The sequence below is a fragment of the Rhipicephalus microplus genome, chromosome 5 (assembly GCF_043290135.1).
Source record: "Rhipicephalus microplus isolate Deutch F79 chromosome 5, USDA_Rmic, whole genome shotgun sequence".
In the NCBI taxonomy this organism is placed as follows: Eukaryota; Metazoa; Arthropoda; class Arachnida; order Ixodida; family Ixodidae; genus Rhipicephalus; species Rhipicephalus microplus.
Genome location: NC_134704.1, coordinates 173,852,261 through 173,878,356, shown reverse-complemented (window position 1 = coordinate 173,878,356; position 26,096 = coordinate 173,852,261). Strand labels below are relative to the sequence as shown.

The 26,096-nt window shown below is 46.4% G+C and overlaps 31 non-coding genes across 31 annotated transcripts; all 31 read left to right on the top strand.

Annotated features, from left to right (window-relative positions):
* Positions 1–86: 86 nt before the first annotated feature.
* On the top strand, positions 87–160 carry TRNAT-GGU (transfer RNA threonine (anticodon GGU)). The gene has a single exon. It is a non-coding gene; the product is annotated as a tRNA-Thr (tRNA).
* Positions 161–1,925: 1,765 nt separating this feature from the next.
* TRNAT-AGU (transfer RNA threonine (anticodon AGU)) lies at positions 1,926–1,999 on the top strand. The gene has a single exon. It is a non-coding gene; the product is annotated as a tRNA-Thr (tRNA).
* A 436-nt stretch (positions 2,000–2,435) lies between these two features.
* On the top strand, positions 2,436–2,509 carry TRNAT-AGU (transfer RNA threonine (anticodon AGU)). Its single transcript has one exon. It is a non-coding gene; the product is annotated as a tRNA-Thr (tRNA).
* A 263-nt stretch (positions 2,510–2,772) lies between these two features.
* Positions 2,773–2,846, top strand: TRNAT-AGU (transfer RNA threonine (anticodon AGU)). Its single transcript has one exon. It is a non-coding gene; the product is annotated as a tRNA-Thr (tRNA).
* A 95-nt stretch (positions 2,847–2,941) lies between these two features.
* Positions 2,942–3,015, top strand: TRNAT-AGU (transfer RNA threonine (anticodon AGU)). The gene has a single exon. It is a non-coding gene; the product is annotated as a tRNA-Thr (tRNA).
* Positions 3,016–5,289: 2,274 nt separating this feature from the next.
* Positions 5,290–5,363, top strand: TRNAT-AGU (transfer RNA threonine (anticodon AGU)). Its single transcript has one exon. It is a non-coding gene; the product is annotated as a tRNA-Thr (tRNA).
* Positions 5,364–5,963: 600 nt separating this feature from the next.
* TRNAT-AGU (transfer RNA threonine (anticodon AGU)) lies at positions 5,964–6,037 on the top strand. Its single transcript has one exon. It is a non-coding gene; the product is annotated as a tRNA-Thr (tRNA).
* A 431-nt stretch (positions 6,038–6,468) lies between these two features.
* TRNAT-AGU (transfer RNA threonine (anticodon AGU)) lies at positions 6,469–6,542 on the top strand. Its single transcript has one exon. It is a non-coding gene; the product is annotated as a tRNA-Thr (tRNA).
* A 431-nt stretch (positions 6,543–6,973) lies between these two features.
* TRNAT-GGU (transfer RNA threonine (anticodon GGU)) lies at positions 6,974–7,047 on the top strand. The gene has a single exon. It is a non-coding gene; the product is annotated as a tRNA-Thr (tRNA).
* Positions 7,048–8,808: 1,761 nt separating this feature from the next.
* Positions 8,809–8,882, top strand: TRNAT-AGU (transfer RNA threonine (anticodon AGU)). The gene has a single exon. It is a non-coding gene; the product is annotated as a tRNA-Thr (tRNA).
* A 439-nt stretch (positions 8,883–9,321) lies between these two features.
* Positions 9,322–9,395, top strand: TRNAT-AGU (transfer RNA threonine (anticodon AGU)). The gene has a single exon. It is a non-coding gene; the product is annotated as a tRNA-Thr (tRNA).
* A 263-nt stretch (positions 9,396–9,658) lies between these two features.
* Positions 9,659–9,732, top strand: TRNAT-AGU (transfer RNA threonine (anticodon AGU)). Its single transcript has one exon. It is a non-coding gene; the product is annotated as a tRNA-Thr (tRNA).
* A 95-nt stretch (positions 9,733–9,827) lies between these two features.
* TRNAT-AGU (transfer RNA threonine (anticodon AGU)) lies at positions 9,828–9,901 on the top strand. Its single transcript has one exon. It is a non-coding gene; the product is annotated as a tRNA-Thr (tRNA).
* A 770-nt stretch (positions 9,902–10,671) lies between these two features.
* TRNAT-GGU (transfer RNA threonine (anticodon GGU)) lies at positions 10,672–10,745 on the top strand. The gene has a single exon. It is a non-coding gene; the product is annotated as a tRNA-Thr (tRNA).
* Positions 10,746–12,506: 1,761 nt separating this feature from the next.
* Positions 12,507–12,580, top strand: TRNAT-AGU (transfer RNA threonine (anticodon AGU)). The gene has a single exon. It is a non-coding gene; the product is annotated as a tRNA-Thr (tRNA).
* A 439-nt stretch (positions 12,581–13,019) lies between these two features.
* Positions 13,020–13,093, top strand: TRNAT-AGU (transfer RNA threonine (anticodon AGU)). The gene has a single exon. It is a non-coding gene; the product is annotated as a tRNA-Thr (tRNA).
* A 263-nt stretch (positions 13,094–13,356) lies between these two features.
* Positions 13,357–13,430, top strand: TRNAT-AGU (transfer RNA threonine (anticodon AGU)). Its single transcript has one exon. It is a non-coding gene; the product is annotated as a tRNA-Thr (tRNA).
* Positions 13,431–13,525: 95 nt separating this feature from the next.
* On the top strand, positions 13,526–13,599 carry TRNAT-AGU (transfer RNA threonine (anticodon AGU)). The gene has a single exon. It is a non-coding gene; the product is annotated as a tRNA-Thr (tRNA).
* A 1,618-nt stretch (positions 13,600–15,217) lies between these two features.
* On the top strand, positions 15,218–15,291 carry TRNAT-AGU (transfer RNA threonine (anticodon AGU)). Its single transcript has one exon. It is a non-coding gene; the product is annotated as a tRNA-Thr (tRNA).
* A 599-nt stretch (positions 15,292–15,890) lies between these two features.
* Positions 15,891–15,964, top strand: TRNAT-AGU (transfer RNA threonine (anticodon AGU)). Its single transcript has one exon. It is a non-coding gene; the product is annotated as a tRNA-Thr (tRNA).
* A 1,428-nt stretch (positions 15,965–17,392) lies between these two features.
* On the top strand, positions 17,393–17,466 carry TRNAT-AGU (transfer RNA threonine (anticodon AGU)). The gene has a single exon. It is a non-coding gene; the product is annotated as a tRNA-Thr (tRNA).
* A 1,093-nt stretch (positions 17,467–18,559) lies between these two features.
* Positions 18,560–18,633, top strand: TRNAT-AGU (transfer RNA threonine (anticodon AGU)). Its single transcript has one exon. It is a non-coding gene; the product is annotated as a tRNA-Thr (tRNA).
* Positions 18,634–19,070: 437 nt separating this feature from the next.
* On the top strand, positions 19,071–19,144 carry TRNAT-AGU (transfer RNA threonine (anticodon AGU)). The gene has a single exon. It is a non-coding gene; the product is annotated as a tRNA-Thr (tRNA).
* A 263-nt stretch (positions 19,145–19,407) lies between these two features.
* Positions 19,408–19,481, top strand: TRNAT-AGU (transfer RNA threonine (anticodon AGU)). Its single transcript has one exon. It is a non-coding gene; the product is annotated as a tRNA-Thr (tRNA).
* A 95-nt stretch (positions 19,482–19,576) lies between these two features.
* Positions 19,577–19,650, top strand: TRNAT-AGU (transfer RNA threonine (anticodon AGU)). The gene has a single exon. It is a non-coding gene; the product is annotated as a tRNA-Thr (tRNA).
* Positions 19,651–21,268: 1,618 nt separating this feature from the next.
* On the top strand, positions 21,269–21,342 carry TRNAT-AGU (transfer RNA threonine (anticodon AGU)). Its single transcript has one exon. It is a non-coding gene; the product is annotated as a tRNA-Thr (tRNA).
* A 599-nt stretch (positions 21,343–21,941) lies between these two features.
* Positions 21,942–22,015, top strand: TRNAT-AGU (transfer RNA threonine (anticodon AGU)). Its single transcript has one exon. It is a non-coding gene; the product is annotated as a tRNA-Thr (tRNA).
* A 1,428-nt stretch (positions 22,016–23,443) lies between these two features.
* Positions 23,444–23,517, top strand: TRNAT-AGU (transfer RNA threonine (anticodon AGU)). Its single transcript has one exon. It is a non-coding gene; the product is annotated as a tRNA-Thr (tRNA).
* A 436-nt stretch (positions 23,518–23,953) lies between these two features.
* On the top strand, positions 23,954–24,027 carry TRNAT-AGU (transfer RNA threonine (anticodon AGU)). Its single transcript has one exon. It is a non-coding gene; the product is annotated as a tRNA-Thr (tRNA).
* A 263-nt stretch (positions 24,028–24,290) lies between these two features.
* On the top strand, positions 24,291–24,364 carry TRNAT-AGU (transfer RNA threonine (anticodon AGU)). The gene has a single exon. It is a non-coding gene; the product is annotated as a tRNA-Thr (tRNA).
* A 95-nt stretch (positions 24,365–24,459) lies between these two features.
* Positions 24,460–24,533, top strand: TRNAT-AGU (transfer RNA threonine (anticodon AGU)). The gene has a single exon. It is a non-coding gene; the product is annotated as a tRNA-Thr (tRNA).
* The last annotated feature ends 1,563 nt before the right edge of the window (positions 24,534–26,096 follow it).

Here is a 26,096-nt window from a genome sequence, read left to right as displayed (position 1 = left end):
CAAAACTAACGTCTCTCTAGTTTTCTGTTTTCGAAGTATAGTTCGAAATACTTCTGATGGTGTCACTGCCTGAACAAGACGCTGCAGACGCCGTGGCTTAGTTAGTTAAAGCGCCTGTCTGGTAAACAGGAGATCGTGAGTTCGAATCTCACCGGTGCCTCGGGAGTCAAGACTAACGTCTCTCTATTTTTTTGTTTTCGAACATTCATGACTTCTTTGCGCAAACACGTACACGGACACAAGGAAAAGAGGCAAACAACACGGGCGCCCGTGTTGTTTGCCTCTTTTCCTTGTGTCCATGTACGTGTCTGCGCAAAGAAGTCATGATCGAGTACGAACTCGCCCAACTTTCAGTACTTTTGTTTTCGAAGTTTAGTTCGAAATACTTCTGATGGTGTCACTGCCTGAACAAGACGCTGCGCAGGCGCCAAGGCTTATTTGGTTAAAGCGCCTGTCTAGTAAACCGGAGATCGTGAGTTCGAATCTCACCAGTGCCTCGAGAGTCAAGACAAACGTCTCTCTAGTTTTTTTGTTTTCGAAGTATAGTTCGAAATACTTCAGATGGTGTCACTGCCTGAACAAGACGCTGCGCAGGCGCCGTGGCTTAGTTAAAGCGCCTGTCTAGTAAACAGGAGATCGTGAGTTCGAATCTCACCGGTGCCTCAGGAGTCAAGACTAACGTCTCTCTAGTTTTTTGTTTTCGAAGTTTAGTTCGAAATACTTCTGATGGTGTCACTGCCTGAACAAGACGCTGCACAGGTGCCGTGGCTTAGTTTGTTAAAGCGCCTGTCTAGTAAACAGGAGATCATGAGTTCGAATCTCACCGGTGCCTCGAGAGTCAAGACAAACATCTCTCTAGCTTTTTGTTTTCGAAGTTTAGTTCGAAATACTTCTGATGGTGTCACCGCCTGAACAACAGGCTGCGCAGGCGCCGTGGCTTAGTTAGTTAAAGCGCCTGTCTAGTAAACAGAAGATTATGAGTTCGAATCTCACCGGTGCCTCGAGAGTCAAGACTAACGTCTCTTTAGTTTTTTGTTTTCGAAGTATAGTTCGAAATACTTCTGATGGTGTCACTGCCTGAACAAGACGCTGCAGACGCCGTGGCTTAGTTAGTTAAAGCGCCTGTCTGGTAAACAGGAGATCGTGAGGTCGAATCTCACCGGTGCCTCGGGAGTCAAGACTGACGTCTCTCTAGTTTTTTGTTTTCGAACATTCATGACTTTTTTGCGCAAACACGTACACGGACACAAGGAAAAGAGGCAAACAACACGGGCGCCCGCGTTGTTTGCCTCTTTTCCTTGTGTCCGTGTACGTCTTTGCGCAAAGAAGTCATGATCGAGTACCAACTCGCCCAACATTCAGTACTTTTGTTTTCGAAGTTTAGTTCGAAATACTTCTGATGGTGTCACTGCCTGAACAAAACGCTGCGCAGGCACCGTGGCTTAGTCCTGTCTAGTAAACAGGAGATCGTGAGTTCGAATCTCACCGGTGCCTCGAGAGTCAAGACTAACGTCTCTCTAGTTTTTTGTTTTCGAAGTATAGTTCGAAATACTTCTGATGGTGTCACTGCCTGAACAAGACGCTGTGCAGGCGCTGTGGCTTAGTTAGTTAAAGCGCCTGTCTAGTAAACAGGAGATCGTGAGTTCGAATCTCAATGGTGCCTCTGGAGTCAAGACTATCGTCTCTCTAGTTTTTGTTTTTGAACATTCATGACTTCTTTGCGCAAACACGTACACGGACACAAGGAAAAGAGGCAAACAACACGGGCGCCCGTGTTGTTTGCCTCTTTTCCTTGTGTCCGTGTACGTGTTTGCGCAAAGAAGTCATGATCGAGTACGAACTCGCCCAACTTTCAGTAATTTTGTTTTCGAAGTTTAGTTCGAAATACTTCTGATGGTGTCACTGCCTGATCAAGACGCTGCACAGGTGCCGTGGCTTAGTTGGTTAAAGCGCCTGTCTAGTAAACAGGAGATCGTGAGTTCAAATCTCACCGGTGCCTCGAGAGTCAAGACAAACATCTCTCTAGCTTCTTGTTTTCGAAGTTTAGTTCGAAATACTTCTGATGGTGTCACTGCCTGAACAACAGGCTGCGCAGGCGCCGTGGCTTAGTTGGTTAAAGCGCCTGTCTAGTAAACAGAAGATTATGAGTTCGAATCTCACCGGTGCCTCGAGAGTCGACACTAACGTCTCTCTACTTTTTTTTGTTTTCGATGTTTAGTTAGAAATACTTCTGATGGTGTCACTGCCTGAACAAGACGCTGAGTAGGCGCTGTGGCTTAGTTGGTTAAACCGCCTGTCTAGTAAACAGGAGATCGCGAGTTCGAATCTCACCGGTGCCTCGAGAGTCAAGACTAACGTCTCTCTAGTTTTTTTGTTTTCAAGGTTTAGTTCGAAATACTTCTGATGGTGTCACTGCCTGAACAAGACGCTGCACAGGTGCCGTGGCTTAGTTGGTTAGAGCGCCTGTCTAGTAAACAGGAGATCGTGAGTTCGAATCTCACCAGTGCCTCGAGAGTCAAGAAAACGTCTCTCTAGCTTTTCGTTCTCGAAGTTTAGTTAGAAATACTTCTGGTGGTGTCACTGCCTGAAGAAGACGCTGCGCAGGCGCCGTGGCTTAGTTGGTTAAACCGCTTGTCTAGTAAACAGGAGATTGTGAGTTCGAATATCACCGGTGCCTCGAGAGTCAAGGCAAACCTTTCTCTAGGTTTTTGTTTTCGAAGTTTAGTTCAAAATACTTCTGATGGCGTCACTGCCTGAACAAGACGCTGCGCAGGCGCCGTGGCTTAGCTGGTTAAAGCGCCTGTCTAGTAAACAGGAGATCATGAGTTCGAATCTCACCGGTGCCTCGAGAGTCAAGGCAACCGTCTCTCAAGTTTTTTGTTTTCGATGTTTAGTTCGAAATTCTTGTGATGATGTGACTGCCTTAACAAGACGCTGCGCAGGCGCGGTGGCTTAGTTGGTTAAAGCGCCTGTCTAGTGAACAGGAGATCGTGAGTTCGAATCTCACCGGGGCCTCGAGAGTGAAGACTAACGTCTCTCTAGTTTTTTGTTTTCGAAGTATAGTTCCAAATACTTCTGATGGTGTCACTGCCTGAACAAAACGCTGCGAAGGCGCCGTGGCTTCTCTAGTTAAAGCGCCTGTCTAGTAAACAGGAGATCGTGAGTTCGAATCTCACCGGTGCCTCGAGAGTCAAGACAAACCTCTCTCTAGTTTTTTTGTTTTTGAAGTATAATTTAAAATGCTTCTAATCGTGTCACTGCCTGAAGAAGATGCTGCGAAGTCACCGTGTCTTAGTTTGTTATCTCACCTGTCTAGTAAACAGGAGATAGTGAGCTCGAATCTCACCGGCACCTCGAGAGACAAGACAAATTTCTTTGTCATTTTTTGTTTTCGAAGTATAGTTCGAAATACTTCTAATGGTGTCACTGCCTCAACGAGACGCCGCGCAGGCGCTATGGCTTAGTTGGTTAAAGCGCCTGCCTAGTAAACAAGAAATCGTGAGTTCGAATCTCAGCGGTGCCTCGAGAGTAAAGACAAACGTCTCTCTAGTTTTTTGTTTTCGAAGTTTAGTTCGAAATACTTCTGATGGTGTCACTGCCTGAACAAGACGCTGCGCAGGCGCCGATGCTTCTTTAGTTAAAGCGCCTGTCTAGTAAACAGGAGATCGTGAGTTCGAATCTCACCGGTGCCTCGAGAGTCAAGACAAACGTCTCTCTAGTTTTTTGTTTTCGAAGTTTAGTTCGAAATACTTCTGATGGTGTCACTGCCTGAGCTAGACGCTGCGCAGCCGCCGTGGCTTAGTTGGTTAAAGCGCCTGTCTAGTAAACAGGACATCATGAGTTCGAATCTCACCGGTGCCTGGAGAGTCAAGACAAACGTCTCTCTAGTTTTTTTGTTTTCGAAGTTTAGTTCGAAATACTTCAGATGGTGTCACTGCCTGAACAAGACGCTGCGCAGGCGCCGTGGCTTAGTTAAAGTGCCTGTCTAGTAAACAGGAGATCGTGAGTTCGAATCTCACCGGTGCCTCAGGAGTCAAGACTAACGTCTCTCTAGTTTTTTGTTTTCGAAGTTTAGTTCGAAATACTTCTGATGGTGTCACTGCCTGAACAAGACGCTGCACAGGTGCCGTGGCTTAGTTTGTTAAAGCGCCTGTCTAGTAAACAGGAGATCATGAGTTCGAATCTCACCGGTGCCTCGAGAGTCAAGACAAACATCTCTCTAGCTTTTTGTTTTCGAAGTTTAGTTCGAAATACTTCTGATGGTGTCACCGCCTGAACAACAGGCTGCGCAGGCGCCGTGGCTTAGTTAGTTAAAGCGCCTGTCTAGTAAACAGAAGATTATGAGTTCGAATCTCACCGGTGCCTCGAGAGTCAAGACTAACGTCTCTTTAGTTTTTTGTTTTCGAAGTATAGTTCGAAATACTTCTGATGGTGTCACTGCCTGAACAAGACGCTGCAGACGCCGTGGCTTAGTTAGTTAAAGCGCCTGTCTGGTAAACAGGAGATCGTGAGGTCGAATCTCACCGGTGCCTCGGGAGTCAAGACTGACGTCTCTCTAGTTTTTTGTTTTCGAACATTCATGACTTTTTTGCGCAAACACGTACACGGACACAAAGAAAAGAGGCAAACAACACGGGCGCCCGCGTTGTTTGCCTCTTTTCCTTGTGTCCGTGTACGTCTTTGCGCAAAGAAGTCATGATCGAGTACCAACTCGCCCAACATTCAGTACTTTTGTTTTCGAAGTTTAGTTCGAAATACTTCTGATGGTGTCACTGCCTGAACAAAACGCTGCGCAGGCACCGTGGCTTAGTCCTGTCTAGTAAACAGGAGATCGTGAGTTCGAATCTCACCGGTGCCTCGAGAGTCAAGACTAACGTCTCTCTAGTTTTTTGTTTTCGAAGTATAGTTCGAAATACTTCTGATGGTGTCACTGCCTGAACAAGACGCTGTGCAGGCGCTGTGGCTTAGTTAGTTAAAGCGCCTGTCTAGTAAACAGGAGATCGTGAGTTCGAATCTCAATGGTGCCTCGGGAGTCAAGACTATCGTCTCTCTAGTTTTTGTTTTTGAACATTCATGACTTCTTTGCGCAAACACGTACACGGACACAAGGAAAAGAGGCAAACAACACGGGCGCCCGTGTTGTTTGCCTCTTTTCCTTGTGTCCGTGTACGTGTTTGCGCAAAGAAGTCATGATCGAGTACGAACTCGCCCAACTTTCAGTAATTTTGTTTTCGAAGTTTAGTTCGAAATACTTCTGATGGTGTCACTGCCTGATCAAGACGCTGCACAGGTGCCGTGGCTTAGTTGGTTAAAGCGCCTGTCTAGTAAACAGGAGATCGTGAGTTCGAATCTCACCGGTGCCTAAAGAGTCAAGACAAACGTCTCTCTAGTTTTTTGTTTTCGAAGTTTAGTTCGAAATAATTCTGATGGTGTCACTGCCTGAACAAGACGCTGCGCGGGCGCTGTGGCTTAGTTAGTTAAAGCGCCTGTCTAATAAGAGGAAGATCGTGAGTTCGAATCTCACCTGTGCCTCGAGAGTCAAGACAAACGTCTCTCAAGTTTCTTGTTTTCGAAGTTTAGTTCGAAATACTTCTGATGGTGTCTGACTGAACAAGGCGCTGCGCAGGCGCCATGGCTTAGTTAGTTAAAGCGCCTGTCTAGTAAACAGGAGATCGTGAGTTCGAATTTCACCGGTGCCTCGAGAGTCAAGACAAACGGCTCTCTAGTTTTTTGTTTTCGGTGTTTACTTCGAAACACTTCTGATGGTGTCACTGCCTGAACAAGACGCTGCGCAGGCGCCGTGGCTTTGTTGGTTAAAGCGCCTGTCTAGTAAACAGGAGATCGTGAGTTCGAATATCACCGGTGCCTCGAGAGTCAAGACAAACGTCTCTCTACTTGTTTGTTTTCGAAGTTTAGTTCGAAATACTTCTGATGGTGTCACTGCCTGAACAAGACGCTGAGTAGGCGCCGTGGCTTAGTTGGTTAAAGCGCCTGTCTAGTAAACAGGAGATCATGAGTTCGAATCTCACCGGTGCCTCGAGAGTCAAGACAAACGTCTCTCTAGTTTTTTGTTTTCGAAGTTTAGTTCGAAATACTTCTGATGGTGTCACTGCTGAACAAGACGCTGCGCAGACGCCGTGGCTTAGTTATTTAAAGCGCCTGTCTAGTAAACAGGAGATCGTGAGTTCGAATCTCACCGGTGCCTCGGGAGTCAAGACTAACGTCTCTCTATTTTTTTGTTTTCGAACATTCATGACTTCTTTGCGCAAACACGTACACGGACACAAGGAAAAGAGGCAAACAACACGGGCGCCCGTGTTGTTTGCCTCTTTTCCTTGTGTCCGTGTACGTGTTTGCGCAAAGAAGTCATGATCGAGTACGAACTCGCCCAACTTTCAGTACTTTTGTTTTCGAAGTTTAGTTCGAAATACTTCTGATGGTGTCACTGCCTAAACAAGACGCTGCGCAGGCGCCGTGGCTTAGTTAGTTAAAGCGCCTGTCTAGTAAACAGGAGATCGTGAGTTCGAATCTCACCGGTGCCTCGGGAGTCAAGACTAACGTCTCTCCAGTTTTTTGTTTTCGAAGTTTAGTTCGAAATACTTCTGATGGTGTCACTGCCTGAACAAGACACTGCACAGGTGCCGTGGCTTAGTTGGTTAAAGAGCCTGTCTAGTAAACAGGAGATCATGAGTTCGAATCTCACCGGTGCCTCGAGAGTCAAGACAAACATCTCTCTAGCTTTTTGTTTTCGAAGTTTAGTTCGAAATACTTCTGATGGTGTCACTGCCTGAACAACAGGCTGCGCAGGCGCCGTGGCTTAGTTGGTTAAAGCGCCTGTCTAGTAAACGGAAGATTATGAGTTCGAATCTCACCGGTGCCTCGAGAGTCAAAACTAACGTCTCTCTAGTTTTCTGTTTTCGAAGTATAGTTCGAAATACTTCTGATGGTGTCACTGCCTGAACAAGACGCTGCAGACGCCGTGGCTTAGTTAGTTAAAGCGCCTGTCTGGTAAACAGGAGATCGTGAGTTCGAATCTCACCGGTGCCTCGGGAGTCAAGACTAACGTCTCTCTATTTTTTTGTTTTCGAACATTCATGACTTCTTTGCGCAAACACGTACACGGACACAAGGAAAAGAGGCAAACAACACGGGCGCCCGTGTTGTTTGCCTCTTTTCCTTGTGTCCATGTACGTGTCTGCGCAAAGAAGTCATGATCGAGTACGAACTCGCCCAACTTTCAGTACTTTTGTTTTCGAAGTTTAGTTCGAAATACTTCTGATGGTGTCACTGCCTGAACAAGACGCTGCGCAGGCGCCAAGGCTTATTTGGTTAAAGCGCCTGTCTAGTAAACCGGAGATCGTGAGTTCGAATCTCACCAGTGCCTCGAGAGTCAAGACAAACGTCTCTCTAGTTTTTTTGTTTTCGAAGTATAGTTCGAAATACTTCAGATGGTGTCACTGCCTGAACAAGACGCTGCGCAGGCGCCGTGGCTTAGTTAAAGCGCCTGTCTAGTAAACAGGAGATCGTGAGTTCGAATCTCACCGGTGCCTCAGGAGTCAAGACTAACGTCTCTCTAGTTTTTTGTTTTCGAAGTTTAGTTCGAAATACTTCTGATGGTGTCACTGCCTGAACAAGACGCTGCACAGGTGCCGTGGCTTAGTTTGTTAAAGCGCCTGTCTAGTAAACAGGAGATCATGAGTTCGAATCTCACCGGTGCCTCGAGAGTCAAGACAAACATCTCTCTAGCTTTTTGTTTTCGAAGTTTAGTTCGAAATACTTCTGATGGTGTCACCGCCTGAACAACAGGCTGCGCAGGCGCCGTGGCTTAGTTAAAGCGCCTGTCTAGTAAACAGAAGATTATGAGTTCGAATCTCACCGGTGCCTCGAGAGTCAAGACTAACGTCTCTTTAGTTTTTTGTTTTCGAAGTATAGTTCGAAATACTTCTGATGGTGTCACTGCCTGAACAAGACGCTGCAGACGCCGTGGCTTAGTTAGTTAAAGCGCCTGTCTGGTAAACAGGAGATCGTGAGGTCGAATCTCACCGGTGCCTCGGGAGTCAAGACTGACGTCTCTCTAGTTTTTTGTTTTCGAACATTCATGACTTTTTTGCGCAAACACGTACACGGACACAAGGAAAAGAGGCAAACAACACGGGCGCCCGCGTTGTTTGCCTCTTTTCCTTGTGTCCGTGTACGTCTTTGCGCAAAGAAGTCATGATCGAGTACCAACTCGCCCAACATTCAGTACTTTTGTTTTCGAAGTTTAGTTCGAAATACTTCTGATGGTGTCACTGCCTGAACAAAACGCTGCGCAGGCACCGTGGCTTAGTCCTGTCTAGTAAACAGGAGATCGTGAGTTCGAATCTCACCGGTGCCTCGAGAGTCAAGACTAACGTCTCTCTAGTTTTTTGTTTTCGAAGTATAGTTCGAAATACTTCTGATGGTGTCACTGCCTGAACAAGACGCCTTGCAGGCGCTGTGGCTTAGTTAGTTAAAGCGCCTGTCTAGTAAACAGGAGATCGTGAGTTCGAATCTCAATGGTGCCTCGGGAGTCAAGACTATCGTCTCTCTAGTTTTTGTTTTTGAACATTCATGACTTCTTTGCGCAAACACGTACACGGACACAAGGAAAAGAGGCAAACAACACGGGCGCCCGTGTTGTTTGCCTCTTTTCCTTGTGTCCGTGTACGTGTTTGCGCAAAGAAGTCATGATCGAGTACGAACTCGCCCAACTTTCAGTAATTTTGTTTTCGAAGTTTAGTTCGAAATACTTCTGATGGTGTCACTGCCTGATCAAGACGCTGCACAGGTGCCGTGGCTTAGTTGGTTAAAGCGCCTGTCTAGTAAACAGGAGATCGTGAGTTCAAATCTCACCGGTGCCTCGAGAGTCAAGACAAACATCTCTCTAGCTTCTTGTTTTCGAAGTTTAGTTCGAAATACTTCTGATGGTGTCACTGCCTGAACAACAGGCTGCGCAGGCGCCGTGGCTTAGTTGGTTAAAGCGCCTGTCTAGTAAACAGAAGATTATGAGTTCGAATCTCACCGGTGCCTCGAGAGTCGACACTAACGTCTCTCTAGTTTTTTTTTTTGTTTTCGATGTTTAGTTAGAAATACTTCTGATGGTGTCACTGCCTGAACAAGACGCTGAGTAGGCGCTGTGGCTTAGTTGGTTAAACCGCCTGTCTAGTAAACAGGAGATCGCGAGTTCGAATCTCACCGGTGCCTCGAGAGTCAAGACTAACGTCTCTCTAGTTTTTTTGTTTTCAAGGTTTAGTTCGAAATACTTCTGATGGTGTCACTGCCTGAACAAGACGCTGCACAGGTGCCGTGGCTTAGTTGGTTAGAGCGCCTGTCTAGTGAACAGGAGATCGTGAGTTCGAATCTCACCAGTGCCTCGAGAGTCAAGAAAACGTCTCTCTAGCTTTTCGTTCTCGAAGTTTAGTTAGAAATACTTCTGGTGGTGTCACTGCCTGAAGAAGACGCTGCGCAGGCGCCGTGGCTTAGTTGGTTAAACCGCTTGTCTAGTAAACAGGAGATTGTGAGTTCGAATATCACCGGTGCCTCGAGAGTCAAGGCAAACCTTTCTCTAGGTTTTTGTTTTCGAAGTTTAGTTCAAAATACTTCTGATGGCGTCACTGCCTGAACAAGACGCTGCGCAGGCGCCGTGGCTTAGCTGGTTAAAGCGCCTGTCTAGTAAACAGGAGATCATGAGTTCGAATCTCACCGGTGCCTCGAGAGTCAAGGCAACCGTCTCTCAAGTTTTTTGTTTTCGATGTTTAGTTCGAAATTCTTGTGATGATGTGACTGCCTTAACAAGACGCTGCGCAGGCGCGGTGGCTTAGTTGGTTAAAGCGCCTGTCTAGTGAACAGGAGATCGTGAGTTCGAATCTCACCGGGGCCTCGAGAGTGAAGACTAACGTCTCTCTAGTTTTTTGTTTTCGAAGTATAGTTCCAAATACTTCTGATGGTGTCACTGCCTGAACAAAACGCTGCGAAGGCGCCGTGGCTTCTCTAGTTAAAGCGCCTGTCTAGTAAACAGGAGATCGTGAGTTCGAATCTCACCGGTGCCTCGAGAGTCAAGACAAACCTCTCTCTAGTTTTTTTGTTTTTGAAGTATAATTTAAAATGCTTCTAATCGTGTCACTGCCTGAAGAAGATGCTGCGAAGTCACTGTGTCTTAGTTTGTTATCTCACCTGTCTAGTAAACAGGAGATAGTGAGCTCGAATCTCACCGGCACCTCGAGAGACAAGACAAATTTCTTTGTCATTTTTTGTTTTCGAAGTATAGTTCGAAATACTTCTAATGGTGTCACTGCCTCAACGAGACGCCGCGCAGGCGCTATGGCTTAGTTGGTTAAAGCGCCTGCCTAGTAAACAAGAAATCGTGAGTTCGAATCTCAGCGGTGCCTCGAGAGTAAAGACAAACGTCTCTCTAGTTTTTTGTTTTCGAAGTTTAGTTCGAAATACTTCTGATGGTGTCACTGCCTGAACAAGACGCTGCGCAGGCGCCGATGCTTCTTTAGTTAAAGCGCCTGTCTAGTAAACAGGAGATCGTGAGTTCGAATCTCACCGGTGCCTCGAGAGTCAAGACAAACGTCTCTCTAGTTTTTTGTTTTCGAAGTTTAGTTCGAAATACTTCTGATGGTGTCACTGCCTGAACAAGACGCTGCAGACGCCGTGGCTTAGTTAGTTAAAGCGCCTGTCTGGTAAACAGGAGATCGTGAGTTCGAATCTCACCGGTGCCTCGGGAGTCAAGACTAACGTCTCTCTATTTTTTTGTTTTCGAACATTCATGACTTCTTTGCGCAAACACGTACACGGACACAAGGAAAAGAGGCAAACAACACGGGCGCCCGTGTTGTTTGCCTCTTTTCCTTGTGTCCATGTACGTGTCTGCGCAAAGAAGTCATGATCGAGTACGAACTCGCCCAACTTTCAGTACTTTTGTTTTCGAAGTTTAGTTCGAAATACTTCTGATGGTGTCACTGCCTGAACAAGACGCTGCGCAGGCGCCAAGGCTTATTTGGTTAAAGCGCCTGTCTAGTAAACCGGAGATCGTGAGTTCGAATCTCACCAGTGCCTCGAGAGTCAAGACAAACGTCTCTCTAGTTTTTTTGTTTTCGAAGTATAGTTCGAAATACTTCAGATGGTGTCACTGCCTGAACAAGACGCTGCGCAGGCGCCGTGGCTTAGTTAAAGCGCCTGTCTAGTAAACAGGAGATCGTGAGTTCGAATCTCACCGGTGCCTCAGGAGTCAAGACTAACGTCTCTCTAGTTTTTTGTTTTCGAAGTTTAGTTCGAAATACTTCTGATGGTGTCACTGCCTGAACAAGACGCTGCACAGGTGCCGTGGCTTAGTTTGTTAAAGCGCCTGTCTAGTAAACAGGAGATCATGAGTTCGAATCTCACCGGTGCCTCGAGAGTCAAGACAAACATCTCTCTAGCTTTTTGTTTTCGAAGTTTAGTTCGAAATACTTCTGATGGTGTCACCGCCTGAACAACAGGCTGCGCAGGCGCCGTGGCTTAGTTAAAGCGCCTGTCTAGTAAACAGAAGATTATGAGTTCGAATCTCACCGGTGCCTCGAGAGTCAAGACTAACGTCTCTTTAGTTTTTTGTTTTCGAAGTATAGTTCGAAATACTTCTGATGGTGTCACTGCCTGAACAAGACGCTGCAGACGCCGTGGCTTAGTTAGTTAAAGCGCCTGTCTGGTAAACAGGAGATCGTGAGGTCGAATCTCACCGGTGCCTCGGGAGTCAAGACTGACGTCTCTCTAGTTTTTTGTTTTCGAACATTCATGACTTTTTTGCGCAAACACGTACACGGACACAAGGAAAAGAGGCAAACAACACGGGCGCCCGCGTTGTTTGCCTCTTTTCCTTGTGTCCGTGTACGTCTTTGCGCAAAGAAGTCATGATCGAGTACCAACTCGCCCAACATTCAGTACTTTTGTTTTCGAAGTTTAGTTCGAAATACTTCTGATGGTGTCACTGCCTGAACAAAACGCTGCGCAGGCACCGTGGCTTAGTCCTGTCTAGTAAACAGGAGATCGTGAGTTCGAATCTCACCGGTGCCTCGAGAGTCAAGACTAACGTCTCTCTAGTTTTTTGTTTTCGAAGTATAGTTCGAAATACTTCTGATGGTGTCACTGCCTGAACAAGACGCCTTGCAGGCGCTGTGGCTTAGTTAGTTAAAGCGCCTGTCTAGTAAACAGGAGATCGTGAGTTCGAATCTCAATGGTGCCTCGGGAGTCAAGACTATCGTCTCTCTAGTTTTTGTTTTTGAACATTCATGACTTCTTTGCGCAAACACGTACACGGACACAAGGAAAAGAGGCAAACAACACGGGCGCCCGTGTTGTTTGCCTCTTTTCCTTGTGTCCGTGTACGTGTTTGCGCAAAGAAGTCATGATCGAGTACGAACTCGCCCAACTTTCAGTAATTTTGTTTTCGAAGTTTAGTTCGAAATACTTCTGATGGTGTCACTGCCTGATCAAGACGCTGCACAGGTGCCGTGGCTTAGTTGGTTAAAGCGCCTGTCTAGTAAACAGGAGATCGTGAGTTCAAATCTCACCGGTGCCTCGAGAGTCAAGACAAACATCTCTCTAGCTTCTTGTTTTCGAAGTTTAGTTCGAAATACTTCTGATGGTGTCACTGCCTGAACAACAGGCTGCGCAGGCGCCGTGGCTTAGTTGGTTAAAGCGCCTGTCTAGTAAACAGAAGATTATGAGTTCGAATCTCACCGGTGCCTCGAGAGTCGACACTAACGTCTCTCTAGTTTTTTTTTTTGTTTTCGATGTTTAGTTAGAAATACTTCTGATGGTGTCACTGCCTGAACAAGACGCTGAGTAGGCGCTGTGGCTTAGTTGGTTAAACCGCCTGTCTAGTAAACAGGAGATCGCGAGTTCGAATCTCACCGGTGCCTCGAGAGTCAAGACTAACGTCTCTCTAGTTTTTTTGTTTTCAAGGTTTAGTTCGAAATACTTCTGATGGTGTCACTGCCTGAACAAGACGCTGCACAGGTGCCGTGGCTTAGTTGGTTAGAGCGCCTGTCTAGTGAACAGGAGATCGTGAGTTCGAATCTCACCAGTGCCTCGAGAGTCAAGAAAACGTCTCTCTAGCTTTTCGTTCTCGAAGTTTAGTTAGAAATACTTCTGGTGGTGTCACTGCCTGAAGAAGACGCTGCGCAGGCGCCGTGGCTTAGTTGGTTAAACCGCTTGTCTAGTAAACAGGAGATTGTGAGTTCGAATATCACCGGTGCCTCGAGAGTCAAGGCAAACCTTTCTCTAGGTTTTTGTTTTCGAAGTTTAGTTCAAAATACTTCTGATGGCGTCACTGCCTGAACAAGACGCTGCGCAGGCGCCGTGGCTTAGCTGGTTAAAGCGCCTGTCTAGTAAACAGGAGATCATGAGTTCGAATCTCACCGGTGCCTCGAGAGTCAAGGCAACCGTCTCTCAAGTTTTTTGTTTTCGATGTTTAGTTCGAAATTCTTGTGATGATGTGACTGCCTTAACAAGACGCTGCGCAGGCGCGGTGGCTTAGTTGGTTAAAGCGCCTGTCTAGTGAACAGGAGATCGTGAGTTCGAATCTCACCGGGGCCTCGAGAGTGAAGACTAACGTCTCTCTAGTTTTTTGTTTTCGAAGTATAGTTCCAAATACTTCTGATGGTGTCACTGCCTGAACAAAACGCTGCGAAGGCGCCGTGGCTTCTCTAGTTAAAGCGCCTGTCTAGTAAACAGGAGATCGTGAGTTCGAATCTCACCGGTGCCTCGAGAGTCAAGACAAACCTCTCTCTAGTTTTTTTGTTTTTGAAGTATAATTTAAAATGCTTCTAATCGTGTCACTGCCTGAAGAAGATGCTGCGAAGTCACTGTGTCTTAGTTTGTTATCTCACCTGTCTAGTAAACAGGAGATAGTGAGCTCGAATCTCACCGGCACCTCGAGAGACAAGACAAATTTCTTTGTCATTTTTTGTTTTCGAAGTATAGTTCGAAATACTTCTAATGGTGTCACTGCCTCAACGAGACGCCGCGCAGGCGCTATGGCTTAGTTGGTTAAAGCGCCTGCCTAGTAAACAAGAAATCGTGAGTTCGAATCTCAGCGGTGCCTCGAGAGTAAAGACAAACGTCTCTCTAGTTTTTTGTTTTCGAAGTTTAGTTCGAAATACTTCTGATGGTGTCACTGCCTGAACAAGACGCTGCGCAGGCGCCGATGCTTCTTTAGTTAAAGCGCCTGTCTAGTAAACAGGAGATCGTGAGTTCGAATCTCACCGGTGCCTCGAGAGTCAAGACAAACGTCTCTCTAGTTTTTTGTTTTCGAAGTTTAGTTCGAAATACTTCTGATGGTGTCACTGCCTGAGCTAGACGCTGCGCAGCCGCCGTGGCTTAGTTGGTTAAAGCGCCTGTCTAGTAAACAGGACATCATGAGTTCGAATCTCACCGGTGCCCGGAGAGTCAAGACAAACGTCTCTCTAGTTTTTTTGTTTTCGAAGTTTAGTTCGAAATACTTCTGATGGTGTCACTGACTGAACAAGGCGCTGCGCAGGCGCCGTGGCTCAGTTAGTTAAAGCGCCTGTCTAGTAAACAAGAGATCGTGAGTTCGAATCTCACCGGTGCCTCGAGAGTCAAGACAAACGGCAATCTAGTTTTTTGTTTTCGAAGTTTACTTCGAAATACTTCTGTTGGTGTCACTGCCTGAACAAGACGCTGCGCAGGCGCCGTGGCTTAGTTGGTTAAAGCGCATGTCTAGTAAGAGGAAGATCGTGAGTTCGAATCTCACCTGTGCCTCGAGAGTCAAGACGAACGTCTTACTAGTTTTTTTGTTTTTGAAGTATAATTTAAAATGCTTTTAATGATATCACTGCCTGAAGAAGATGCTGCGCAGTCACCGTGTCTTAGTTCGTTATCTCACCTGTCTAGTAAACAGGAGATAGTGAGCTCGAATCTCACCAGTACCTCGAGAGACAAGACAAATTTCTCTGTAATTTTTTGTTTTCGAAGTTTAGTTCGAAATACTTCTGATGGTGTCACTGCCTGAACAACAGGCTGCGCAGGCGCCGTGGCTTAGTTGGTTAAAGCGCCGGTCTAGTAAACAGGAGATCATGAGTTCGAATCTCACCGGTGCCTCGAGAGTCAAGACAAACGTCTCTCTAGTTTTTGTTTTCGAAGTTTAGTTCGAAATACTTCTGATGGTGTCACTGCCTGAACAAGACGCTGCGCAGGCGCCGTGGCTTAGTTAGGTAAAGCGCCTGTCTAGTAAACAGGAGATCGTGAGTTCGAATCTCACCGGTGCCTCGGGAGTCAAGATTAACGTCTCTCTAGTTTTTTGTTTTCGAACATTCATGACTTCTTTGCGCAAACACGTACACGGACACAAGGAAAAGAGGCAAACAACACGGGCGCCCGTGTTGTTTGCCTCTTTTCCTTGTGTCCGTGTACGTGTTTGCGCAAAGAAGTCATGATCGAGTACGAACTCGCCCAACTTTCAGTACTTTTGTTTTCGAAGTTTAGTTCGAAATACTTCTGATGGTGTCACTGCCTGAACAAGACGCTGCGCAGGCGCCGTGGCTTAGTTGGTTAAACCGCCTGTCTAGTATACAGGAGATTGTGAGTTCGAATATCACCGGTGCCTCGAGAGTCAAGACTAACGTCTCTCTAGTTTTTGTTTTCGAATATTCATGACTTTTTTGCGCAAACACGTACACGGACACAAGCAAAAGAGGCAAACAACACGGGCGCCCGTGTTGTTTGCCTTTTTTTCTTGTGTCCGTGTACGTCTTTGCGCAAAGAAGTCATGATCGAGTACCAACTCGCCCAACTTTCAGTACTTTTGTTTTCAAAGTTTAGTTCGAAATACTTCTGATGGTGTCACTGCCTGAACAAATCGCTGCGCAGGCGCCGTGGCTTAGTTGGTTAAAGCGCCTGTCTAGTAAACAGGAGATCATGAGTTCGAATCTCACCGGTGCCTCGAGAGTCAAGACAAACGTCTCTCTAGTTTTTTTGTTTTCGAAGTATAGTTCGAAATACTTCAGATGGTGTCACTGCCTGAACAAGACGCTGCGCAGGCGCCGTGGCTTAGTTAAAGCGCCTGTCTAGTAAACAGGAGATCGTGAGTTCGAATCTCACCGGTGCCTCAGGAGTCAAGACTAACGTCTCTCTAGTTTTTTGTTTTCGAAGTTTAGTTCGAAATACTTCTGATGGTGTCACTGCCTGAACAAGACGCTGCACAGGTGCCGTGGCTTAGTTTGTTAAAGCGCCTGTCTAGTAAACAGGAGATCATGAGTTCGAATCTCACCGGTGCCTCGAGAGTCAAGACAAACATCTCTCTAGCTTTTTGTTTTCGAAGTTTAGTTCGAAATACTTCTGATGGTGTCACCGCCTGAACAACAGGCTGCGCAGGCGCCGTGGCTTAGTTAGTTAAAGCGCCTGTCTAGTAAACAGAAGATTATGAGTTCGAATCTCACCGGTGCCTCGAGAGTCAAGACTAACGTCTCTTTAGTTTTTTGTTTTCGAAGTATAGTTCGAAATACTTCTGATGGTGTCACTGCCTGAACAAGACGCTGCAGACGCCGTGGCTTAGTTAGTTAAAGCGCCTGTCTGGTAAACAGGAGATCGTGAGGTCGAATCTCACCGGTGCCTCGGGAGTCAAGACTGACGTCTCTCTAGTTTTTTGTTTTCGAACATTCATGACTTTTTTGCGCAAACACGTACACGGACACAAGGAAAAGAGGCAAACAACACGGGCGCCCGCGTTGTTTGCCTCTTTTCCTTGTGTCCGTGTACGTCTTTGCGCAAAGAAGTCATGATCGAGTACCAACTCGCCCAACATTCAGTACTTTTGTTTTCGAAGTTTAGTTCGAAATACTTCTGATGGTGTCACTGCCTGAACAAAACGCTGCGCAGGCACCGTGGCTTAGTCCTGTCTAGTAAACAGGAGATCGTGAGTTCGAATCTCACCGGTGCCTCGAGAGTCAAGACTAACGTCTCTCTAGTTTTTTGTTTTCGAAGTATAGTTCGAAATACTTCTGATGGTGTCACTGCCTGAACAAGACGCTGTGCAGGCGCTGTGGCTTAGTTAGTTAAAGCGCCTGTCTAGTAAACAGGAGATCGTGAGTTCGAATCTCAATGGTGCCTCGGGAGTCAAGACTATCGTCTCTCTAGTTTTTGTTTTTGAACATTCATGACTTCTTTGCGCAAACACGTACACGGACACAAGGAAAAGAGGCAAACAACACGGGCGCCCGTGTTGTTTGCCTCTTTTCCTTGTGTCCGTGTACGTGTTTGCGCAAAGAAGTCATGATCGAGTACGAACTCGCCCAACTTTCAGTAATTTTGTTTTCGAAGTTTAGTTCGAAATACTTCTGATGGTGTCACTGCCTGATCAAGACGCTGCACAGGTGCCGTGGCTTAGTTGGTTAAAGCGCCTGTCTAGTAAACAGGAGATCGTGAGTTCAAATCTCACCGGTGCCTCGAGAGTCAAGACAAACATCTCTCTAGCTTTTTGTTTTCGAAGTTTAGTTCGAAATACTTCTGATGGTGTCACCGCCTGAACAACAGGCTGCGCAGGCGCCGTGGCTTAGTTAGTTAAAGCGCCTGTCTAGTAAACAGAAGATTATGAGTTCGAATCTCACCGGTGCCTCGAGAGTCAAGACTAACGTCTCTTTAGTTTTTTGTTTTCGAAGTATAGTTCGAAATACTTCTGATGGTGTCACTGCCTGAACAAGACGCTGCAGACGCCGTGGCTTAGTTAGTTAAAGCGCCTGTCTGGTAAACAGGAGATCGTGAGGTCGAATCTCACCGGTGCCTCGGGAGTCAAGACTGACGTCTCTCTAGTTTTTTGTTTTCGAACATTCATGACTTTTTTGCGCAAACACGTACACGGACACAAGGAAAAGAGGCAAACAACACGGGCGCCCGCGTTGTTTGCCTCTTTTCCTTGTGTCCGTGTACGTCTTTGCGCAAAGAAGTCATGATCGAGTACCAACTCGCCCAACATTCAGTACTTTTGTTTTCGAAGTTTAGTTCGAAATACTTCTGATGGTGTCACTGCCTGAACAAAACGCTGCGCAGGCACCGTGGCTTAGTCCTGTCTAGTAAACAGGAGATCGTGAGTTCGAATCTCACCGGTGCCTCGAGAGTCAAGACTAACGTCTCTCTAGTTTTTTGTTTTCGAAGTATAGTTCGAAATACTTCTGATGGTGTCACTGCCTGAACAAGACGCCTTGCAGGCGCTGTGGCTTAGTTAGTTAAAGCGCCTGTCTAGTAAACAGGAGATCGTGAGTTCGAATCTCAATGGTGCCTCGGGAGTCAAGACTATCGTCTCTCTAGTTTTTGTTTTTGAACATTCATGACTTCTTTGCGCAAACACGTACACGGACACAAGGAAAAGAGGCAAACAACACGGGCGCCCGTGTTGTTTGCCTCTTTTCCTTGTGTCCGTGTACGTGTTTGCGCAAAGAAGTCATGATCGAGTACGAACTCGCCCAACTTTCAGTAATTTTGTTTTCGAAGTTTAGTTCGAAATACTTCTGATGGTGTCACTGCCTGATCAAGACGCTGCACAGGTGCCGTGGCTTAGTTGGTTAAAGCGCCTGTCTAGTAAACAGGAGATCGTGAGTTCAAATCTCACCGGTGCCTCGAGAGTCAAGACAAACATCTCTCTAGCTTCTTGTTTTCGAAGTTTAGTTCGAAATACTTCTGATGGTGTCACTGCCTGAACAACAGGCGGCGCAGGCGCCGTGGCTTAGTTGGTTAAAGCGCCTGTCTAGTAAACAGAAGATTATGAGTTCGAATCTCACCGGTGCCTCGAGAGTCGACACTAACGTCTCTCTAGTTTTTTTTTGTTTTCGATGTTTAGTTAGAAATACTTCTGATGGTGTCACTGCCTGAACAAGACGCTGAGTAGGCGCTGTGGCTTAGTTGGTTAAACCGCCTGTCTAGTAAACAGGAGATCGCGAGTTCGAATCTCACCGGTGCCTCGAGAGTCAAGACTAACGTCTCTCTAGTTTTTTTGTTTTCAAGGTTTAGTTCGAAATACTTCTGATGGTGTCACTGCCTGAACAAGACGCTGCACAGGTGCCGTGGCTTAGTTGGTTAGAGCGCCTGTCTAGTAAACAGGAGATCGTGAGTTCGAATCTCACCAGTGCCTCGAGAGTCAAGAAAACGTCTCTCTAGCTTTTCGTTCTCGAAGTTTAGTTAGAAATACTTCTGGTGGTGTCACTGCCTGAAGAAGACGCTGCGCAGGCGCCGTGGCTTAGTTGGTTAAACCGCTTGTCTAGTAAACAGGAGATTGTGAGTTCGAATATCACCGGTGCCTCGAGAGTCAAGGCAAACCTTTCTCTAGGTTTTTGTTTTCGAAGTTTAGTTCAAAATACTTCTGATGGCGTCACTGCCTGAACAAGACGCTGCGCAGGCGCCGTGGCTTAGCTGGTTAAAGCGCCTGTCTAGTAAACAGGAGATCATGAGTTCGAATCTCACCGGTGCCTCGAGAGTCAAGGCAACCGTCTCTCAAGTTTTTTGTTTTCGATGTTTAGTTCGAAATTCTTGTGATGATGTGACTGCCTTAACAAGACGCTGCGCAGGCGCGGTGGCTTAGTTGGTTAAAGCGCCTGTCTAGTGAACAGGAGATCGTGAGTTCGAATCTCACCGGGGCCTCGAGAGTGAAGACTAACGTCTCTCTAGTTTTTTGTTTTCGAAGTATAGTTCCAAATACTTCTGATGGTGTCACTGCCTGAACAAAACGCTGCGAAGGCGCCGTGGCTTCTCTAGTTAAAGCGCCTGTCTAGTAAACAGGAGATCGTGAGTTCGAATCTCACCGGTGCCTCGAGAGTCAAGACAAACCTCTCTCTAGTTTTTTTGTTTTTGAAGTATAATTTAAAATGCTTCTAATCGTGTCACTGCCTGAAGAAGATGCTGCGAAGTCACTGTGTCTTAGTTTGTTATCTCACCTGTCTAGTAAACAGGAGATAGTGAGCTCGAATCTCACCGGCACCTCGAGAGACAAGACAAATTTCTTTGTCATTTTTTGTTTTCGAAGTATAGTTCGAAATACTTCTAATGGTGTCACTGCCTCAACGAGACGCCGCGCAGGCGCTATGGCTTAGTTGGTTAAAGCGCCTGCCTAGTAAACAAGAAATCGTGAGTTCGAATCTCAGCGGTGCCTCGAGAGTAAAGACAAACGTCTCTCTAGTTTTTTGTTTTCGAAGTTTAGTTCGAAATACTTCTGATGGTGTCACTGCCTGAACAAGACGCTGCGCAGGCGCCGATGCTTCTTTAGTTAAAGCGCCTGTCTAGTAAACAGGAGATCGTGAGTTCGAATCTCACCGGTGCCTCGAGAGTCAAGACAAACGTCTCTCTAGTTTTTTGTTTTCGAAGTTTAGTTCGAAATACTTCTGATGGTGTCACTGCCTGAGCTAGACGCTGCGCAGCCGCCGTGGCTTAGTTGGTTAAAGCGCCTGTCTAGTAAACAGGACATCATGAGTTCGAATCTCACCGGTGCCCGGAGAGTCAAGACAAACGTCTCTCTAGTTTTTTTGTTTTCGAAGTTTAGTTCGAAATACTTCTGATGGTGTCACTGACTGAACAAGGCGCTGCGCAGGCGCCGTGGCTCAGTTAGTTAAAGCGCCTGTCTAGTAAACAAGAGATCGTGAGTTCGAATCTCACCGGTGCCTCGAGAGTCAAGACAAACGGCAATCTAGTTTTTTGTTTTCGAAGTTTACTTCGAAATACTTCTGTTGGTGTCACTGCCTGAACAAGACGCTGCGCAGGCGCCGTGGCTTAGTTGGTTAAAGCGCATGTCTAGTAAGAGGAAGATCGTGAGTTCGAATCTCACCTGTGCCTCGAGAGTCAAGACGAACGTCTTACTAGTTTTTTTGTTTTTGAAGTATAATTTAAAATGCTTTTAATGATATCACTGCCTGAAGAAGATGCTGCGCAGTCACCGTGTCTTAGTTCGTTATCTCACCTGTCTAGTAAACAGGAGATAGTGAGCTCGAATCTCACCAGTACCTCGAGAGACAAGACAAATTTCTCTGTAATTTTTTGTTTTCGAAGTTTAGTTCGAAATACTTCTGATGGTGTCACTGCCTGAACAACAGGCTGCGCAGGCGCCGTGGCTTAGTTGGTTAAAGCGCCGGTCTAGTAAACAGGAGATCATGAGTTCGAATCTCACCGGTGCCTCGAGAGTCAAGACAAACGTCTCTCTAGTTTTTGTTTTCGAAGTTTAGTTCGAAATACTTCTGATGGTGTCACTGCCTGAACAAGACGCTGCGCAGGCGCCGTGGCTTAGTTAGGTAAAGCGCCTGTCTAGTAAACAGGAGATCGTGAGTTCGAATCTCACCGGTGCCTCGGGAGTCAAGATTAACGTCTCTCTAGTTTTTTGTTTTCGAACATTCATGACTTCTTTGCGCAAACACGTACACGGACACAAGGAAAAGAGGCAAACAACACGGGCGCCCGTGTTGTTTGCCTCTTTTCCTTGTGTCCGTGTACGTGTTTGCGCAAAGAAGTCATGATCGAGTACGAACTCGCCCAACTTTCAGTACTTTTGTTTTCGAAGTTTAGTTCGAAATACTTCTGATGGTGTCACTGCCTGAACAAGACGCTGCGCAGGCGCCGTGGCTTAGTTGGTTAAACCGCCTGTCTAGTATACAGGAGATTGTGAGTTCGAATATCACCGGTGCCTCGAGAGTCAAGACTAACGTCTCTCTAGTTTTTGTTTTCGAATATTCATGACTTTTTTGCGCAAACACGTACACGGACACAAGCAAAAGAGGCAAAAAACACGGGCGCCCGTGTTGTTTGCCTTTTTTTCTTGTGTCCGTGTACGTCTTTGCGCAAAGAAGTCATGATCGAGTACCAACTCGCCCAACTTTCAGTACTTTTGTTTTCAAAGTTTAGTTCGAAATACTTCTGATGGTGTCACTGCCTGAACAAATCGCTGCGCAGGCGCCGTGGCTTAGTTGGTTAAAGCGCCTGTCTAGTAAACAGGAGATCATGAGTTCGAATCTCACCGGTGCCTCGAGAGTCAAGACAAACGTCTCTCTAGTTTTTTTGTTTTCGAAGTATAGTTCGAAATACTTCAGATGGTGTCACTGCCTGAACAAGACGCTGCGCAGGCGCCGTGGCTTAGTTAAAGCGCCTGTCTAGTAAACAGGAGATCGTGAGTTCGAATCTCACCGGTGCCTCAGGAGTCAAGACTAACGTCTCTCTAGTTTTTTGTTTTCGAAGTTTAGTTCGAAATACTTCTGATGGTGTCACTGCCTGAACAAGACGCTGCACAGGTGCCGTGGCTTAGTTTGTTAAAGCGCCTGTCTAGTAAACAGGAGATCATGAGTTCGAATCTCACCGGTGCCTCGAGAGTCAAGACAAACATCTCTCTAGCTTTTTGTTTTCGAAGTTTAGTTCGAAATACTTCTGATGGTGTCACCGCCTGAACAACAGGCTGCGCAGGCGCCGTGGCTTAGTTAGTTAAAGCGCCTGTCTAGTAAACAGAAGATTATGAGTTCGAATCTCACCGGTGCCTCGAGAGTCAAGACTAACGTCTCTTTAGTTTTTTGTTTTCGAAGTATAGTTCGAAATACTTCTGATGGTGTCACTGCCTGAACAAGACGCTGCAGACGCCGTGGCTTAGTTAGTTAAAGCGCCTGTCTGGTAAACAGGAGATCGTGAGGTCGAATCTCACCGGTGCCTCGGGAGTCAAGACTGACGTCTCTCTAGTTTTTTGTTTTCGAACATTCATGACTTTTTTGCGCAAACACGTACACGGACACAAGGAAAAGAGGCGAACAACACGGGCGCCCGCGTTGTTTGCCTCTTTTCCTTGTGTCCGTGTACGTCTTTGCGCAAAGAAGTCATGATCGAGTACCAACTCGCCCAACATTCAGTACTTTTGTTTTCGAAGTTTAGTTCGAAATACTTCTGATGGTGTCACTGCCTGAACAAAACGCTGCGCAGGCACCGTGGCTTAGTCCTGTCTAGTAAACAGGAGATCGTGAGTTCGAATCTCACCGGTGCCTCGAGAGTCAAGACTAACGTCTCTCTAGTTTTTTGTTTTCGAAGTATAGTTCGAAATACTTCTGATGGTGTCACTGCCTGAACAAGACGCTGTGCAGGCGCTGTGGCTTAGTTAGTTAAAGCGCCTGTCTAGTAAACAGGAGATCGTGAGTTCGAATCTCAATGGTGCCTCGGGAGTCAAGACTATCGTCTCTCTAGTTTTTGTTTTTGAACATTCATGACTTCTTTGCGCAAACACGTACACGGACACAAGGAAAAGAGGCAAACAACACGGGCGCCCGTGTTGTTTGCCTCTTTTCCTTGTGTCCGTGTACGTGTTTGCGCAAAGAAGTCATGATCGAGTACGAACTCGCCCAACTTTCAGTAATTTTGTTTTCGAAGTTTAGTTCGAAATACTTCTGATGGTGTCACTGCCTGATCAAGACGCTGCACAGGTGCCGTGGCTTAGTTGGTTAAAGCGCCTGTCTAGTAAACAGGAGATCGTGAGTTCAAATCTCACCGGTGCCTCGAGAGTCAAGACAAACATCTCTCTAGCTTCTTGTTTTCGAAGTTTAGTTCGAAATACTTCTGATGGTGTCACTGCCTGAACAACAGGCTGCGCAGGCGCCGTGGCTTAGTTGGTTAAAGCGCCTGTCTAGTAAACAGAAGATTATGAGTTCGAATCTCACCGGTGCCTCGAGAGTCGACACTAACGTCTCTCTAGTTTTTTTTGTTTTCGATGTTTAGTTAGAAATACTTCTGATGGTGTCACTGCCTGAACAAGACGCTGAGTAGGCGCTGTGGCTTAGTTGGTTAAACCGCCTGTCTAGTAAACAGGAGATCGCGAGTTCGAATCTCACCGGTGCCTCGAGAGTCAAGACTAACGTCTCTCTAGTTTTTTTGTTTTCAAGGTTTAGTTCGAAATACTTCTGATGGTGTCACTGCCTGAACAAGACGCTGCACAGGTGCCGTGGCTTAGTTGGTTAGAGCGCCTGTCTAGTAAACAGGAGATCGTGAGTTCGAATCTCACCAGTGCCTCGAGAGTCAAGAAAACGTCTCTCTAGCTTTTCGTTCTCGAAGTTTAGTTAGAAATACTTCTGGTGGTGTCACTGCCTGAAGAAGACGCTGCGCAGGCGCCGTGGCTTAGTTGGTTAAACCGCTTGTCTAGTAAACAGGAGATTGTGAGTTCGAATATCACCGGTGCCTCGAGAGTCAAGGCAAACCTTTCTCTAGGTTTTTGTTTTCGAAGTTTAGTTCAAAATACTTCTGATGGCGTCACTGCCTGAACAAGACGCTGCGCAGGCGCCGTGGCTTAGCTGGTTAAAGCGCCTGTCTAGTAAACAGGAGATCATGAGTTCGAATCTCACCGGTGCCTCGAGAGTCAAGGCAACTGTCTCTCAAGTTTTTTGTTTTCGATGTTTAGTTCGAAATTCTTGTGATGATGTGACTGCCTTAACAAGACGCTGCGCAGGCGCGGTGGCTTAGTTGGTTAAAGCGCCTGTCTAGTGAACAGGAGATCGTGAGTTCGAATCTCACCGGGGCCTCGAGAGTGAAGACTAACGTCTCTCTAGTTTTTTGTTTTCGAAGTATAGTTCCAAATACTTCTGATGGTGTCACTGCCTGAACAAAACGCTGCGAAGGCGCCGTGGCTTCTCTAGTTAAAGCGCCTGTCTAGTAAACAGGAGATCGTGAGTTCGAATCTCACCGGTGCCTCGAGAGTCAAGACAAACCTCTCTCTAGTTTTTTTGTTTTTGAAGTATAATTTAAAATGCTTCTAATCGTGTCACTGCCTGAAGAAGATGCTGCGAAGTCACCGTGTCTTAGTTTGTTATCTCATTTGTCTAGTAAACAGGAGATAGTGAGCTCGAATCTCACCGGCACCTCGAGAGACAAGACAAATTTCTTTGTCATTTTTTGTTTTCGAAGTATAGTTCGAAATACTTCTAATGGTGTCACTGCCTCAACGAGACGCCGCGCAGGCGCTATGGCTTAGTTGGTTAAAGCGCCTGCCTAGTAAACAAGAAATCGTGAGTTCGAATCTCAGCGGTGCCTCGAGAGTAAAGACAAACGTCTCTCTAGTTTTTTGTTTTCGAAGTTTAGTTCGAAATACTTCTGATGGTGTCACTGCCTGAACAAGACGCTGCGCAGGCGCCGATGCTTCTTTAGTTAAAGCGCCTGTCTAGTAAACAGGAGATCGTGAGTTCGAATCTCACCGGTGCCTCGAGAGTCAAGACAAACGTCTCTCTAGTTTTTTGTTTTCGAAGTTTAGTTCGAAATACTTCTGATGGTGTCACTGCCTGAGCTAGACGCTGCGCAGCCGCCGTGGCTTAGTTGGTTAAAGCGCCTGTCTAGTAAACAGGACATCATGAGTTCGAATCTCACCGGTGCCTGGAGAGTCAAGACAAACGTCTCTCTAGTTTTTTTGTTTTCGAAGTTTAGTTCGAAATACTTCTGATGGTGTCACTGACTGAACAAGGCGCTGCGCAGGCGCCGTGGCTCAGTTAGTTAAAGCGCCTGTCTAGTAAACAAGAGATCGTGAGTTCGAATCTCACCGGTGCCTCGAGAGTCAAGACAAACGGCAATCTAGTTTTTTGTTTTCGAAGTTTACTTCGAAATACTTCTGTTGGTGTCACTGCCTGAACAAGACGCTGCGCAGGCGCCGTGGCTTAGTTGGTTAAAGCGCATGTCTAGTAAGAGGAAGATCGTGAGTTCGAATCTCACCTGTGCCTCGAGAGTCAAGACGAACGTCTTACTAGTTTTTTTGTTTTTGAAGTATAATTTAAAATGCTTTTAATGATATTACTGCCTGAAGAAGATGCTGCGCAGTCACCGTGTCTTAGTTCGTTATCTCACCTGTCTAGTAAACAGGAGATAGTGAGCTCGAATCTCACCAGTACCTCGAGAGACAAGACAAATTTCTCTGTAATTTTTTGTTTTCGAAGTTTAGTTCGAAATACTTCTGATGGTGTCACTGCCTGAACAACAGGCTGCGCAGGCGCCGTGGCTTAGTTGGTTAAAGCGCCGGTCTAGTAAACAGGAGATCATGAGTTCGAATCTCACCGGTGCCTCGAGAGTCAAGACAAACGTCTCTCTAGTTTTTGTTTTCG